This window comes from Peromyscus maniculatus, chromosome 2 (assembly GCF_049852395.1).
Source record: "Peromyscus maniculatus bairdii isolate BWxNUB_F1_BW_parent chromosome 2, HU_Pman_BW_mat_3.1, whole genome shotgun sequence".
In the NCBI taxonomy this organism is placed as follows: Eukaryota; Metazoa; Chordata; class Mammalia; order Rodentia; family Cricetidae; genus Peromyscus; species Peromyscus maniculatus.
Genome location: NC_134853.1, coordinates 79,460,168 through 79,473,320, shown reverse-complemented (window position 1 = coordinate 79,473,320; position 13,153 = coordinate 79,460,168). Strand labels below are relative to the sequence as shown.

The 13,153-nt window shown below is 46.6% G+C and overlaps 1 pseudogene; it reads right to left on the bottom strand.

The window, feature by feature from the left end:
* The window catches only part of LOC107402254 (large ribosomal subunit protein eL33-like), a 68,777-nt pseudogene extending 55,866 nt beyond the window's left edge, over window positions 1–12,911 (bottom strand).
* Window positions 12,912–13,153: the final 242 nt, after the last annotated feature.

The window sequence follows — 13,153 nt, the reverse complement described above, 5'->3', positions numbered from 1 at the left end:
TTTATCACAAAAGGATATTGGATTTTGCCAAAGGCCTTTTTTGTATCTAATGAGATGATCATGTGGTTTTTGTTTTTTAGTCTGTTGTTGGGATGGAGGGGTGGATTACATTTATTGAACCGTCATGAATCTCTTAGATGATGCCAACTTAATGGTGGATAACCTTTTTCATGTGCTGTATGTGTGTGTGTATGAGCACATGCTCATGCCACAATGCTATTAGTTTTGGTTGGTGTTTTTTTTTTTTTTTTTTTTTTAAGATAGAAAGAGCATGAACTTATGCAGGTAAGGGTTTGAGAGGAGTTGAGAGAAGAGAACAAATATGATCAAATATAGTATATGAAAAGTAATTTTAGTTTTAAAAAGTCTTTAAAAAAAGAAAAAAGAAAGAAATACCATAACAGGACCTGGGGATGTTGCTAGGTTGGTGGAGTACCTACCTGGTATATTAGTTTCCTTTCTATTGCTATGGTAAAATATCATGACCACAGGCCACTTATAGAAGAAAGGGTTTATTTGAGCTTCTAGTTCCAGACAGAGAGTGTATAATGGTGGGGAGGCATGGTAGCAGGTGGCCAGACCAGGAAGCCACCAGCCGAGAGATCTTATCTTCAACTGTGAATGTGAAGCACACAAGGAGAACTGGAATTGAAACATGGCTGGAAACTCTCAAAGCCCGCCCCTGTAACTACTCCCATCAGCAAGGCCACACCTCCTAAACCTCCCCAAACATCACCAACTGAAGAGTAAGTGTTCAAATACCTGACCCCATGGGAGACACTCCTCATGTTCACCACACCTCATGTGCACAAAGTTCTGGGTTAGGCGGCCAGAATCACATAAAAACCAAACATGGTAGCACATCGCCAAAATCCCAGCACTCAAGAGGTCAAGAGGTGGGAGCATCAGAAGTTCAAAGTCATTCTCTGCTCCTTAGAGAGTGCAAGGCCAGTCTAAGAGATGTGGTGTACAGGAGAAAGTTGAAATAGACAGGGGTGGTGCTCAATTCCATCGCGCATGTTTCTTAGGTTAATTGTGCCTGCTTCCTTCATTTCCCTTCCCAGTCACAAGACCAGACTGGTGACTCTGGGACCCTTCAAACCCATGACTTGGCTGACCTGTGCCATTCTGCAGAGCTATGTGAGACAGCTACTGTAAATTCTTTCCCCAAACATGGAGTGACAACTCTTGCTTGTCTGACGCCTGCCTCCATCCTCCAGGTGGAAGTAATTAGCTGCAGAGGCTGGATGTAGGGTGTTTTGAAAGGATTCCATTCTCGTGTTATGTTGGTTCAAAACACATTTCCATATAAGCACATACATCTGTCTCTACGCTCTCTCTGAAAGATTCTCTGCTGATAGCTTCTTGGCACGTTCCCGGAGCAGGAGGCCTCCTTTCCAACACTTTCCTCACATGGGAGTAGGATTTGGAACACAATCAGCCTAGTAGACAGCATGATGTTGGGGTGTGTGCACTGTCCTGTTCCACCTTCAAGATGTTGCCCCACAAATTATGTCACTTTGTCTTCATCAAAGTGCCACAAGGAAGGTGTGTGGGCGCTGCTGTCACCATAGAGGAGAGAGATCTGAGATGAGGGCATGCTAAGCGATATAGCCCCAATACCTCAGTGGTCACTAGTACATCTAGGTCACCAATCAAGAGGCCTTGACCCTAATAGTTAACCTTCTTAGCATCGATCATTCGTTCCTTCATCCATTTGACAGGCATCTACTAAGAACGTCACACGAAGTGAGTGCTGTGCCAAGTTCTGAATATTCAGTGATGAGTGAGAGATGGCTCAGCGTTTGGTAGCTCAGTCTGAGGTGTTGAGAGACAGAGCTGTGCAGCATGTGTGGGAATACACATAATGTGCTTTGGAGAAAGAGGGAGGGGAAGCAGGAAACTGGGGGCTCCCGGGGGTATTGGGGATACCTCAGAGAGGCAGAATAAAGAGAGCGGGAGAAGCCATATAGAGAGCTAAGGAGATGGTTCAGTCGGTAGTTTGTGGCATACAAACATAAGGTCATGAGTTCAGATCCCCAACGCCCACATTAAAAGAGGGATGTGGCAGCAAGCACCTGTAATCCCTGTGCTGGAGTGAAGGAAACACAAGAATCCTCATGGCTTGGTACCAGCCAGCCTAGGTGAACTGACACACTGGTAAACCCCAAGGTCAGTGAGAGGTCTTGTTTTAGAGGGGATTGCTGGCGAGATGTCTCAGCAGGTAGAGGTGCCACCAAGCCTGACAACCTGAGCTTTAATCCCTAGGATCTGCAATGTGGAAGGAGAGCATCTACTTCCAAAAGTGGTCTTCTGGGCTCCAGATGTGCACGGTGGCACTTGTACCCCTGTGTGCATGCATGTACAAGGGCACTGCAAGGAGAAAGAGCCGGATACAAATGGTCCAGAGGCATGGATCCTTGACACATTTCAGGAGACATCAGAAACTCCAGTGTGGCTGAAGATTAGCGTGCATGGTGGAGAGTGGAGGAGCACGGGATGGAGGAGGAGCTAGTAGGCACTCGATGGTTCAAATCTGCATTCTCAGTAGAGCTGGGCTTGTTCCAGTAGGCTCTGGGCCGCTGAGTCATCTGTGTGGATATTCCTGACTTTCCTGTTCCATTTACCGCCTGTCAGCTGCTCCTTGAGAACAGTCACCTCCACAGTCTGATTGTCTCCTCCTCGTGGACCATGTTTGATCTGACCCAGTTATTCCAGAGCATTGCTCAATCTGAGCCTGGCTTCCACAGAGGCAGCAAAAGATAAAGAGGAGAAGAGAGGGGGTTGAGCAATCAAGGAGACGCCCCCAGGCTGTGGCCAACAAGAGTGAGTGTGAAGTTCACATTCTTGGGATGATGTCTGCTGTCCTCTCTGGCAGCTGTGGAAGTTCTCCCCGCACTGACTGAGCACAGGTCTGAGCCTGCACGGCAGTGTGTCAGTGGCCATAGGTTAAATGAAGCCGAATAGCCAGTCCTTGTGGGTGGAGACTGTCCCAGGAAGACGCTCCTCTTCTGGTCAGCAGCATTTGCTTGTCCCTAAAGCTTTCCCTAGTCATCAAAAATCCTTGGGTTTCCTCTTGTCCCCCAAATAATGGGGGAGGGGGCTCTGTTTAGGTAGTGGGGGTAAACAGAAAACCAGTTCAACATCCTTCTTTCCCTGCCTTTATTTATAATGAGCGCCAACAATTTCCAACCTAAAGTATAACATACACTGGCCAGTGACTTGCTCAGCTTCTTAAAGTTTCAAAGTTTGTATTTTATCATCCCAACCAGGACCCTTGAGAGCATTCTGTTGCTACATAGAACTGCACGACATTGGCTACTCCCTGTGGCTGCTCTGAATACACCACAACACACAGCCAAATCCAGGACCCCATGAGAGCCACCCAAGGGCCTGAGGGTAGACCTTGCCACCTCCACTTACCGTTGAGGGGACACCTAGGTTTCCTCTTAGCTGGCTGCAGATGGTATAGTACCAGGGAACTGAAAGAGGAAGGTGGGTCACAGAGACCGGGTAAAGGTCATCGGCTCTTTGGTACCATTTTCCATGGTCAGTATGGTATTACTAGATGGAAAGCGCACTGTGGAGCCTGGAAGGCAGCCACCACACACAGATGCCAGACAATATGAACTTGGTCTTCGGTACGTGTGCCAAGTGTAAAAGCAGCATGGGGACATTTTGCAGAGGAGGAAAACAAGCTCCAGAGAAATCAAGTAGCTTCTGCAAAGCCACAGCAGGGGTACATGAAGCCAGCATTGTGCCCTCTCCATACACTGCCCTGCTTCCGTGGTGACATGACCCTATGTGAAGGGCCTTCAGGAGGCTGCGCTCGGGTAATGAGAGCTGTTCTCCAAGCTTCTCTCTCCACTTTAGTAGCCAATTGTAATGTTAGCCTCCAGGCAGTTATCGATATACTCCTAAAGACTAGCCAGTCTTGCCTGCATGAAATACGTGCATGAAAGAAGAGACTAAGCCATCATGCCTATGTTTCTTTTGTAATTTTCTTAGATTTATTTATTTTCTGTATATGAGTGTATATGAATGTATATGTATGCACACATGTGCCTGGCGCCTGGGGAGGTCAGAAGAGGGCATCAGATCCTCTGGAACTGGAGTTAAAGACAGTTGTGAGCTGCCATGCAGATGCTGGGAACTGAATCTGAGTCTTCTGCAAGAGCAGCAAGAAAGAGCCCTTAACCACTGCACCTTCTCTGCAGCCCCAATACCCATCTTTCTTTATGTGCAAGGGGACTACTCAGAAGATAGTGACAGAGGAGATCTCTCACAAGGCGATCACAACTCCAAGTTCTCCCCAGGGCCTGGAAAACCTGGAGCTGCCCATGCTCATGGTGCAGTCTCCTGACTGGGAATCCCACTCCTGGGAGTCTGTACATTCTTCCTTCTCATGTTTCCTTCCCAGGTAGTTCTACAATATCCCCATGGACACCACTGCTACCACGCTTCCCAAACGACCAAGCCCAGAGTTCTCAGCCCTCCCGGCCATGAGCAACTTACACTTGAGGCCATGGGAATTCAGAACGTGTATCTTCCTCAAAGCTACTTTTGAGTTTCATCACATGACTCTGCATGGAGAGTGACCTCATCCTGGACTGCTTGTTCAGGTGCCTGCAGACTCTTGCCAAGTTTTGCTAGAACACTGTGAGTTCTATTAGACTCCTGTTGGTCTGAACGTTTCCAGTCTTCTCCAGTGCATCAAACTAATTAATGTCCTCCATCCCCTTGCTTCCCGGTGACAACAGACAGCACAGCATCCCCTGTGAGCTTGGTAGTGGTGCCTAGGCTCAGGCCACACTGGGCCTGCTACATCAGAGTCTGTATTACCCAAGACTGGGTGCATAGGAAAGGTTGAAAAGGGCCACCCCAGACGCCTTGGACAAGTGAAAGTCCAAACGCCAAAACAACCTGAATCCAACGAAGAATTGAAGATGATGGTCAGGCGCTGTAAAGGCCATCACAGCACCATGGAGCACGCTTCCACTCACACATACAGAGGTTCACTGAACGTGAATCAGAGAGATTAGAAAGGGTCTATCAGTTCCCAAATACTAAGTTCATCTTTTAGGTCAAGGCCGAATGAGGGGGATCTGTGGAGCTCTGCATTGGGATGGGCTCAGGTTGAGAGTAGGGTCCGGGTTTGAGGCTGGGCTTAGGTTTAGTGGGACCGAGTTGTGATCGAGTTAAAAGTGTCTCTCTTGGCTTTAGGGAGATGGAGCAGCCATGTAGATGCCATTATTTGCCCTCCCTATCTATTTGGTATAAGAGTGAAGGCCAACAGTTACTCACCATGCTAAAGACAGTTCCCTTGTGTAAGTCCTCTGTTATCCTGTAGTCACCCCACTATTTCTATAAGAAGAGACTGTAAGCACCACCTGGACATGGCCCCCTCCTTGCTGGATTCCTTTCTCCCTTCCTTCCTTCCTTCCTTCCTTCCTTCCTTCCTTCCTTCCTTCCTTTCCTTTTTTTCATGCAAACCCTGGGGGAAACAATGTTCTTCTGATCATAAGGTCCTGGAAATTTACACAAGTCACAGGTCCAATACTGTCAATGTCAGCTTTGCTCAAGACGCACGATATTAGTACTTTTCTTGTTGCTGTGACAAATGACTTATGGACACAACGTAAGACAAGAGTTTGCTTGTATAGTCCACTGTGATGGGAAGGCATGGTAGCTTGGTCTGTAATGGTAAAACTTAAAGTGCTCTCTGGTCCCAGCAGAGCTGGAGGCCGGGTCCCATTGTCTCCCCCCACTTAATATTTTACTTACCATTTTTAAGTAGCTAGGAAGGGACAGTCCTAAGAAGGAGGTTCAGGTATATCCCTCTTCTGTATTTGATGACTCAATAAGGCCTTCTTTGAAAGAAAGGCTTAATGCCAAGCAAGTGACCAAGTCTCCAGTCTTAGATGTCAGAGCAGGGCTAGAGCTTCAGAGTCCCCTAAGGGACCAGAGTTTGGGCTCCAGCGGTCTCAACGGTCAGTGTGCGGTGGGGTTGTAACTTCTGAGATCCCAGTAGTCACTGTAGGACCCAGAGTCTGTACTCTTGTGATGCCAGAGTATAGACTTGATCTTAAGGTTCTAACCGCAGCCCTCAGCCAGTACACAGATCTCAGTGAGTCTAGTATTTGAACTCTTTGTCTTGAGCATGTTCAAAGAATCCAAAGAATGACCAGGGTTTGGCTCCATCTGTCTTCTTGGTGCTCTGCTTGCAATCCCACCCTTGATCCTGTTGGCTTATAGCCAAGACAGGATGACCTCAGTGACTCCATTTGACAATCAACATCAAGTTTGACCAGCTGAATTTCTTATAAACCAGCTGAACTTCTTATAAACATAGAAAACAAAATCTCCAACAGCTTTAGAAGAAGGGGGAGTCAACACTAAAGACAAACACACTCAAATAGATGTGCAAAACACTACAAAAATCATAAAGGATAGGACACAAACACCATCCATGACCCATCCACAGCTGACTAACTCCCCTATAAAGGAATACAAAACCACAAAGATAGCAGGCATATTTGAGCTGGAATTCAGTCTTACTCTTAAAAAGAATTAGGGGTCATAGAGAAGATCCAAACACACAGATGCACGAATTAAGGAAATCTATCTAGGACTTCAACAAGACAGTCTCCAAAGTAACTTCAACAGTTAGTAAACTGGAGAAGAAATTTCAAAATGTGGATGAAAAATTCAACAAGGAGATTGAAACATTGAAATACAAGTAAACAGAAATACTTGAAATAACAGATATACTCAATCAAATACAAACCACATCAGATAGAATTGTTAACAGACAAGACTATGCAGAAGAACGAATATCAGGGATGGAGACAATACAAACAGACATATATAAGAAAATATTAAGGAGCATTAATGATATTTCCAAGAATTCTGGGACACATCCAAGGGGTGTGTCTTAGTTAGGTTTTCTATTGCTAGGCGTAATGGCTCACTCTGTCTTCTGTTGCCTGCTAATCCAGATGTAGAACTCTCAACTCCTTCTCCAGCACCATGTCTGCCTGTGGGCCACCATGCTTCCAGCTATGATTGCAATGGACTGAACCTTTGAACTGAAAGCCAGCCCAAATTAAATGTTACCTTAAGAGTTGGCTGTGGTCATGGTATCTCTTCATAGCAATAAAACCTTAACTAAGACAGATACAAATCAAGTCTCAACAAATACAGAATCATAGTAAGTCCTTTTGTCCTATCAGGGTACAATGGAATAAAAATAGAAATTAATAACAAGAAAAAATAAGAAAATACTTGAAGGCTAAATAATACAGTTTTGAACAAACAATGAGTCATCCAAGAAATCAGAAAATTGGATAGATGTCTCTACACATATGACCTCCTAAAACTAAATCCAGAAGACATAGGTAACTTAAACAGACCCATTACAAGCGATGAAATCAAAGCTATAATCAAAAGTCTCCTCTCAGAGAAAAGCCAGATGGATTCACTGCTGAAGTCTACCAAGCTCTCAAGGAAGATCTCATACAAATTCTTGACGTGTTCCACAAAATAGTGGGGAAAAAACACTACCAAATTTATTCTAGAAAACAAGAATTATCCCATTACCAAACCAGACACAGACAAATAAAGAAAAGAAAATTACAGACCAATTTCTTGATAAACATAGATGCAAAAGTTCTCAACAAAATACTTGCAAACTGAATTCAAGAACACAATAAGAAGACTATACACAGGCTGGAGAGATGGTGCAGCAGCTATGAGCACTTGCTGCTCTTCCCGAGGACCTGGGTTCGATTCCCACCACCCACATGGTAGCTCATATCCATCTGTAATTCCAGTTCCAGGAATCTGATGCCCCTTTCAAGCCTCCACAGGAACCAAGCATGCACATTGCCCACAGATATACATGCAAGCAAAACAAAAGGAAAAGGTTCTGTAGCTGACTAAATTCCTTAATATAGACAGAAGAAAACAGTGTATAAGAATCCATTTCTGATACATTCATAATTGAAGATAATCATATAAGGAGGAAAAATTTTTGTGGAGAGGGTCTCACTGTCTCAAAGGAGAAAGAGGAAATGCATACATAACTGTTGATAACAGCTGAGGGGAGAGGAAGGTCTGGGTATGAGATATGACAGCATGGCAGACACCTGTAATCCTAGTATTCAGTAGACTAAAACAGGAAGGTGGAGAGTTCAAGACCAGCCTGGGACTACAAAGTAAGATCTAGTCTCCATAAATTAGATCAGTTTAGTGACTACATTAATGTGTAAATAAATATATGGGGGGTGTATTTCTTCCTCACAGAGATCTGCCTCTGCCCCTGCCCCTGCCCCTGCCCCTGCCTTTGCCTGGATTAAAAGGCATGTGCCACCACACCCAGCCATTTTTTCTCTTTATTTTTCTTCTGTCTATGTCAAGAAATTGACTTAGCTCTACACATATATTTTGAGACATAGTCTGTTTATGTTGCTCAGGCTAGCCCCAAACTCCCAATCCGCCTGCTTTAACATGCTAAGTAGCTGAGACTGCAGGTACCCAACCTCTTTTGGAGTCTCACAAACCCTCTTGTGGTGATATTTTATCTGTGTACCCCAATAAAGCTTGTCTGAGGATCAGAGGAAAAAGCAAGCCACTATATTAAACATAGAAGTCAGGCAATCCCAGCACTTGGGAGGCAGAGGCAGGTGGAACTCTGTGAGTTTGAGGCCAGCCTGGGAACAGAGCCAGGCGTGGTGGTACATACCTTTAATCCCAGCACTAACCATAAAGGTCTGGAGGTCTGTACAGACAGACAGAAAGTGACAGAGCTGGGCAGGAAGAGGAAGTGATGTAGCTGGATGAAAAGAGGAAATGAGATGGCAGAACAGAAAGGCATATAGGCGTGGGTAGACAGGAAGTAGGTCTCTTTGGAAGCTGAGGAATTGGTGAGGTGAGTCGTGGCTGTGGCTTTTCCTACTCCTCTGATCTCTCAGGTTTTAACGCCAATTTCTGGCTCTGGGATTTTTGGGTTTGTTTTTTTTTATAAGACCATTTAGCAATTTGTCTACACATTCTCATAGGTCAACCACATCATTTGTAGGGCCCACTGTGAAACGGAAGGGTAAGACCTTCTGTTCAAAAATAATTGTTAACATTCAAACCACTACGTCGGAGAATTGGGGCACACATGAGAGCTATTGACATAGGCCAGAGCCGTTCGTGGTGGCAGACTCTAATCACAGCACTTGTGAGTCTGAAGCAGGAGGACCATGAGGTCAAGGTCATTCTTGGCTATATAGCGAGTTCAAAGCCAGCCTGGCCTATATGAGACCCTGTGTGAAATCAATCAATTAAATCACTTAAAATCTTAAAAACGGAGTGCAAATGCAGGCATGGCTGCCGAGGTTTCTGGCCCATCATGCCTGTCCGGTGGTCTACATCCACATACATTCCTCATCTTTCTCTACTGCCCCAATCCCTCACTGCTCACCTCTTCTCAGATATGTTCTTCCAGTCACCCTCAGCCTCACGTCCCACCTCTCCACCTTGGGATAGCCCATGCACCTCAGGTTGCAAAGGAGTCTTGACTCTCTGTTCTTGTGTGTCTGGAAGCCCAGGGTCACCCATGTTATTCTTCTCCACCTGATTTCTGAGTCATCCCTGTGAACGGGCGTGGGCGTGGTCCAGCGTGGGCGTGGTCAGGTGCTCTCATTGTGCTTTGTTCTCCCCAACCAAGAAGCTTCCCCCAGTTTTCTCTGAATTGTCTGAGGGTGGCCAGATGTGGTGGTGCACACCTGGGATCCTAGTACTCGGAAACATAAACATGACTTTGAAGCCAGCCTAGGCTACCTAGTGCATTCTATGCTAGCCTGTACTACGTAGCAAGAGCTTGTTTCAAGAAACAGAAATATATATTGTAAGATGAATGATGTAGGGTATCACCCTTCCCCGCAGCAGATGTTGACTTTCTCCAAAAGAATCACTCTGGCTCTGAGGTGACCCATGTCTTTCTTATTAAGGCAGCAGTTCTCAACCTGTGGGTTTTGACTACTTTGGGTGTTGAATGACCCTTTCACAGGGGTCATCTATGACTATCTGCATATCAGATATTTACATTATGATTCATGACAGTAGTAAAATTACAGTTATGAAGTAGCAATGAGAATAATGTTATGGTTGGGGATCTCCACAACATGAGGAACTGTGTCAAAGGGCCACAGCACTAGGAAGGTAACTGCCCTGGAGTTGCTATGTTCGAAAACCTTCTGCTTTATCTATTTTTATTCCAAAGCGCTCTTGAATAGCTCAATTTTTTTTCCATTTGTTTTCTTTTGGGCTTTTTGAAACAGGACCTCATGTAACCCAGGTTGGCCTCCAGCTCATTATTTAGTTGGAGCTGGCCTTGAACTCCTGGCCCTCTACTACCTCCAGGGGTGCTGGGGTTATAAATGTGCATACCACATGTGGCTCCTGATCTCTTTCTGACTGGGACATCTAGAACCATCTGAACAATGTTATGATTCCCTCATTTCTTTCTTTGGCAGAAGGCAGACTGAGCTCCTGCCATCCCAACATGTTTTGATGGGTCAAAGAGCAAGGTGGCAGGCTGGCTGGTGGTGCATGCCTCTGATTCCAACACCAGGGAAACGGAGCCCAGAGGGAGGAGGGTGGCTGTGAGTTCAAAGCCAGCCAGGGCTATACAACAAGACTGGGTCTCAAAGGAATCAAACAGAAAGCCAAGAGCAAAGGGGACAGGCCCTTCTTATGGGCCGGGGTGAGAAAGGCGGGTGTGGCGCTTGGTCAGAGCTTGGTTTATGTTTTGATCTGTGCCCCTGTTCCTTGGCCACATGTGCTTGCTTCCTTCCAGAATAAGCAGGGGACTTCAGCAGCCTCTCTCTCTAAGCTTATGGGAAGGGTCAGTGGGCATCCAGCCATTACACCTTTCCTGCCCCAAAGCTACACTGTCTCCTCTCATACCCCAGACATCCCTCAGTCCACCTTGTCCCCATCTGCACCACATGAAACCCAGCTCCCTCCCACCACAGAATGCCTCCTATGTGTTTGCACACTCCACCTTCCCCCACTTATCCCTCAGTCTCGTCCATCCCCTTCAAAGCTCTCTCGCATTGACTCCTCCTCCTCCGTCACTCCACTCTTCCTCTTCAGTTCTCTCCTCCCTGCACAGGAACATCCCACACCTCCCGTCCTGACATAATTCTCCCTTCCCGTCGCCCTGACCTTGCTATTGTGGCTTTCCTTCACTTTACAGACAAATGAGTTGAACAAATATCCCTCGCACTCTGTCTGCCCTTCCCCACCTCCCACGCATGCTCAGCCCGCGGCAATCGGGTTTCCTCCTGACCTCGCCACTGAAACCACTTTGACAAAGCCTCCTTTGGCTGAACCCAGTGGGCGCACTTCGGTCTTTATCTCACTGTACCTCTCCAGGAGAGTTTCGGGTTAAACACCTCTTTCTTCATGCAGCTCACTTCCCGGGGTTTCCACAGCTTCCTCTCCTCATCCTCCTCACCCTCCGTTTTCAGCACTCTGCTCCTGTGGGAACACTTCAGTTTGGACCTTCCCCCTTTATGCCTAGCCCCAGTCACAGAGAGAGCAGAGAGAACAGCTCACAGAGCGGGATGTGAACTTGGGGTTCTACTAATGTTCCTGCTTACCAGGAGTTAACCTGAACCCCAGTGCCATGTTTAATCAAGAGCCTGCCGAACCTGGCACTAAGGGACCTCAGCACTTAGATGTCACGTGCCACAGCCTCAAAGAAATGAGAGCAATTCCAGCCTTTGACTCCAGAGCAAGGCTTGAGATCAATTGGTTCATGATCCCTCTGTTCACAGCCACTCTTGCTTTTGAGAACATTCTTCCCACAATTCTCTCCCTGCTCTCTCACCTTGAACCATGGCCACCACCAGCAGGAAGCACGCTATTTCTGAGTCTTTGAAAAAGAAACTCCTGCCCTCGTGTCCGTGCCCTTTCGCAAATGATGCTCCCTCTGTGTGTTCTCCATTCCCCTTTCTGCCCTCTCTTAAAAGACCTGTAACCGTGACCTCCCAGGACATTCCACCCAAGTCCTTATCACTAGTGACTTCTGGGCCACAAAATCCAATGGCCAGCTCTCAGGCTTCCCACTCCGCCGTAGCCTGTAAGCAGTACAGACACACTCAATTCCAGTCTGTCATGTACCCTCTTCACCTGGCCTTCAGGTCCTCTGTCTCCCTTGTTTTGCACCTCACTGCTAAGTCCTTCATAGTCTTCCTTGGCCACTGCAAGTGGCTTTGGGCATTGGTGATATTTTCCCCTTCTTTCTGCTGCCGTTCAATCCCCAGTAACCTTAGTTTCCTTATCATCTTGAACTAATGATTCCCTGATCCTAGATCCCTCTGTAGTCTTTAGACATCTGTCTTGGGCGTCTGATAGACACTTCAAATTCAAAATGTCTAAAATGGAAGCTAATCTGCTTCACCCAGGGAACTCTCCGTTTCAGATGAAGGGAGTCCCGGTCTTCCCTGAACTCAAGCCGCAGACTTTGAGTTTTGGTTTGCAATGTCCCACAGGGGCTCATGTATTTCAGCACTTGGCCTCCAGTTGGGGGCGCTGTTTTGAAAGATTGTTGAACCTTTAGGATGTATAGCCTAGCTGGAGGAAACGGGCCAATGGGGGCAGACATTAGGGTTTATAAACCAACCCCACTTCCTGTCCACTTACCGCTTCCTCCTGACACAGCCGAGCAGCAATCAGGCCTTCACTGCTGTGACAGACTGTCACCACCTCACGCTGTAAACCAAAGTAAATTCTTCTTAAGTCATTCTCACCAAGTATTTAGTCACAGCGGTGAGAGAAGAGTAACTAACGTACCTCAGATCACCTTGGGCCTCTTCTCTGCCTTCTCGGCGCCTCTCTGCCCTCTCAGCCTCCATACTCAGTTGTTGGGAAGTACTGTCAATGCCCCTCTAGAATCTGTCTAGAAAAGCTTTTCTGCCGCCTTTACTCTCTGACGTTTGGTCCATCATCTCTCTCGAGTTGGAGAGCAGCTCTCCTCTTCCTGATGGCACTTTCGTCCCTTGCCTAGATCGTTCCCAAACCTAATCTGAATGAGCCTTTTAAGGCCTGTATCACCTACGGTCGCTTTTCCTTGGACCCAGCATTGTCTCCCGGCGTA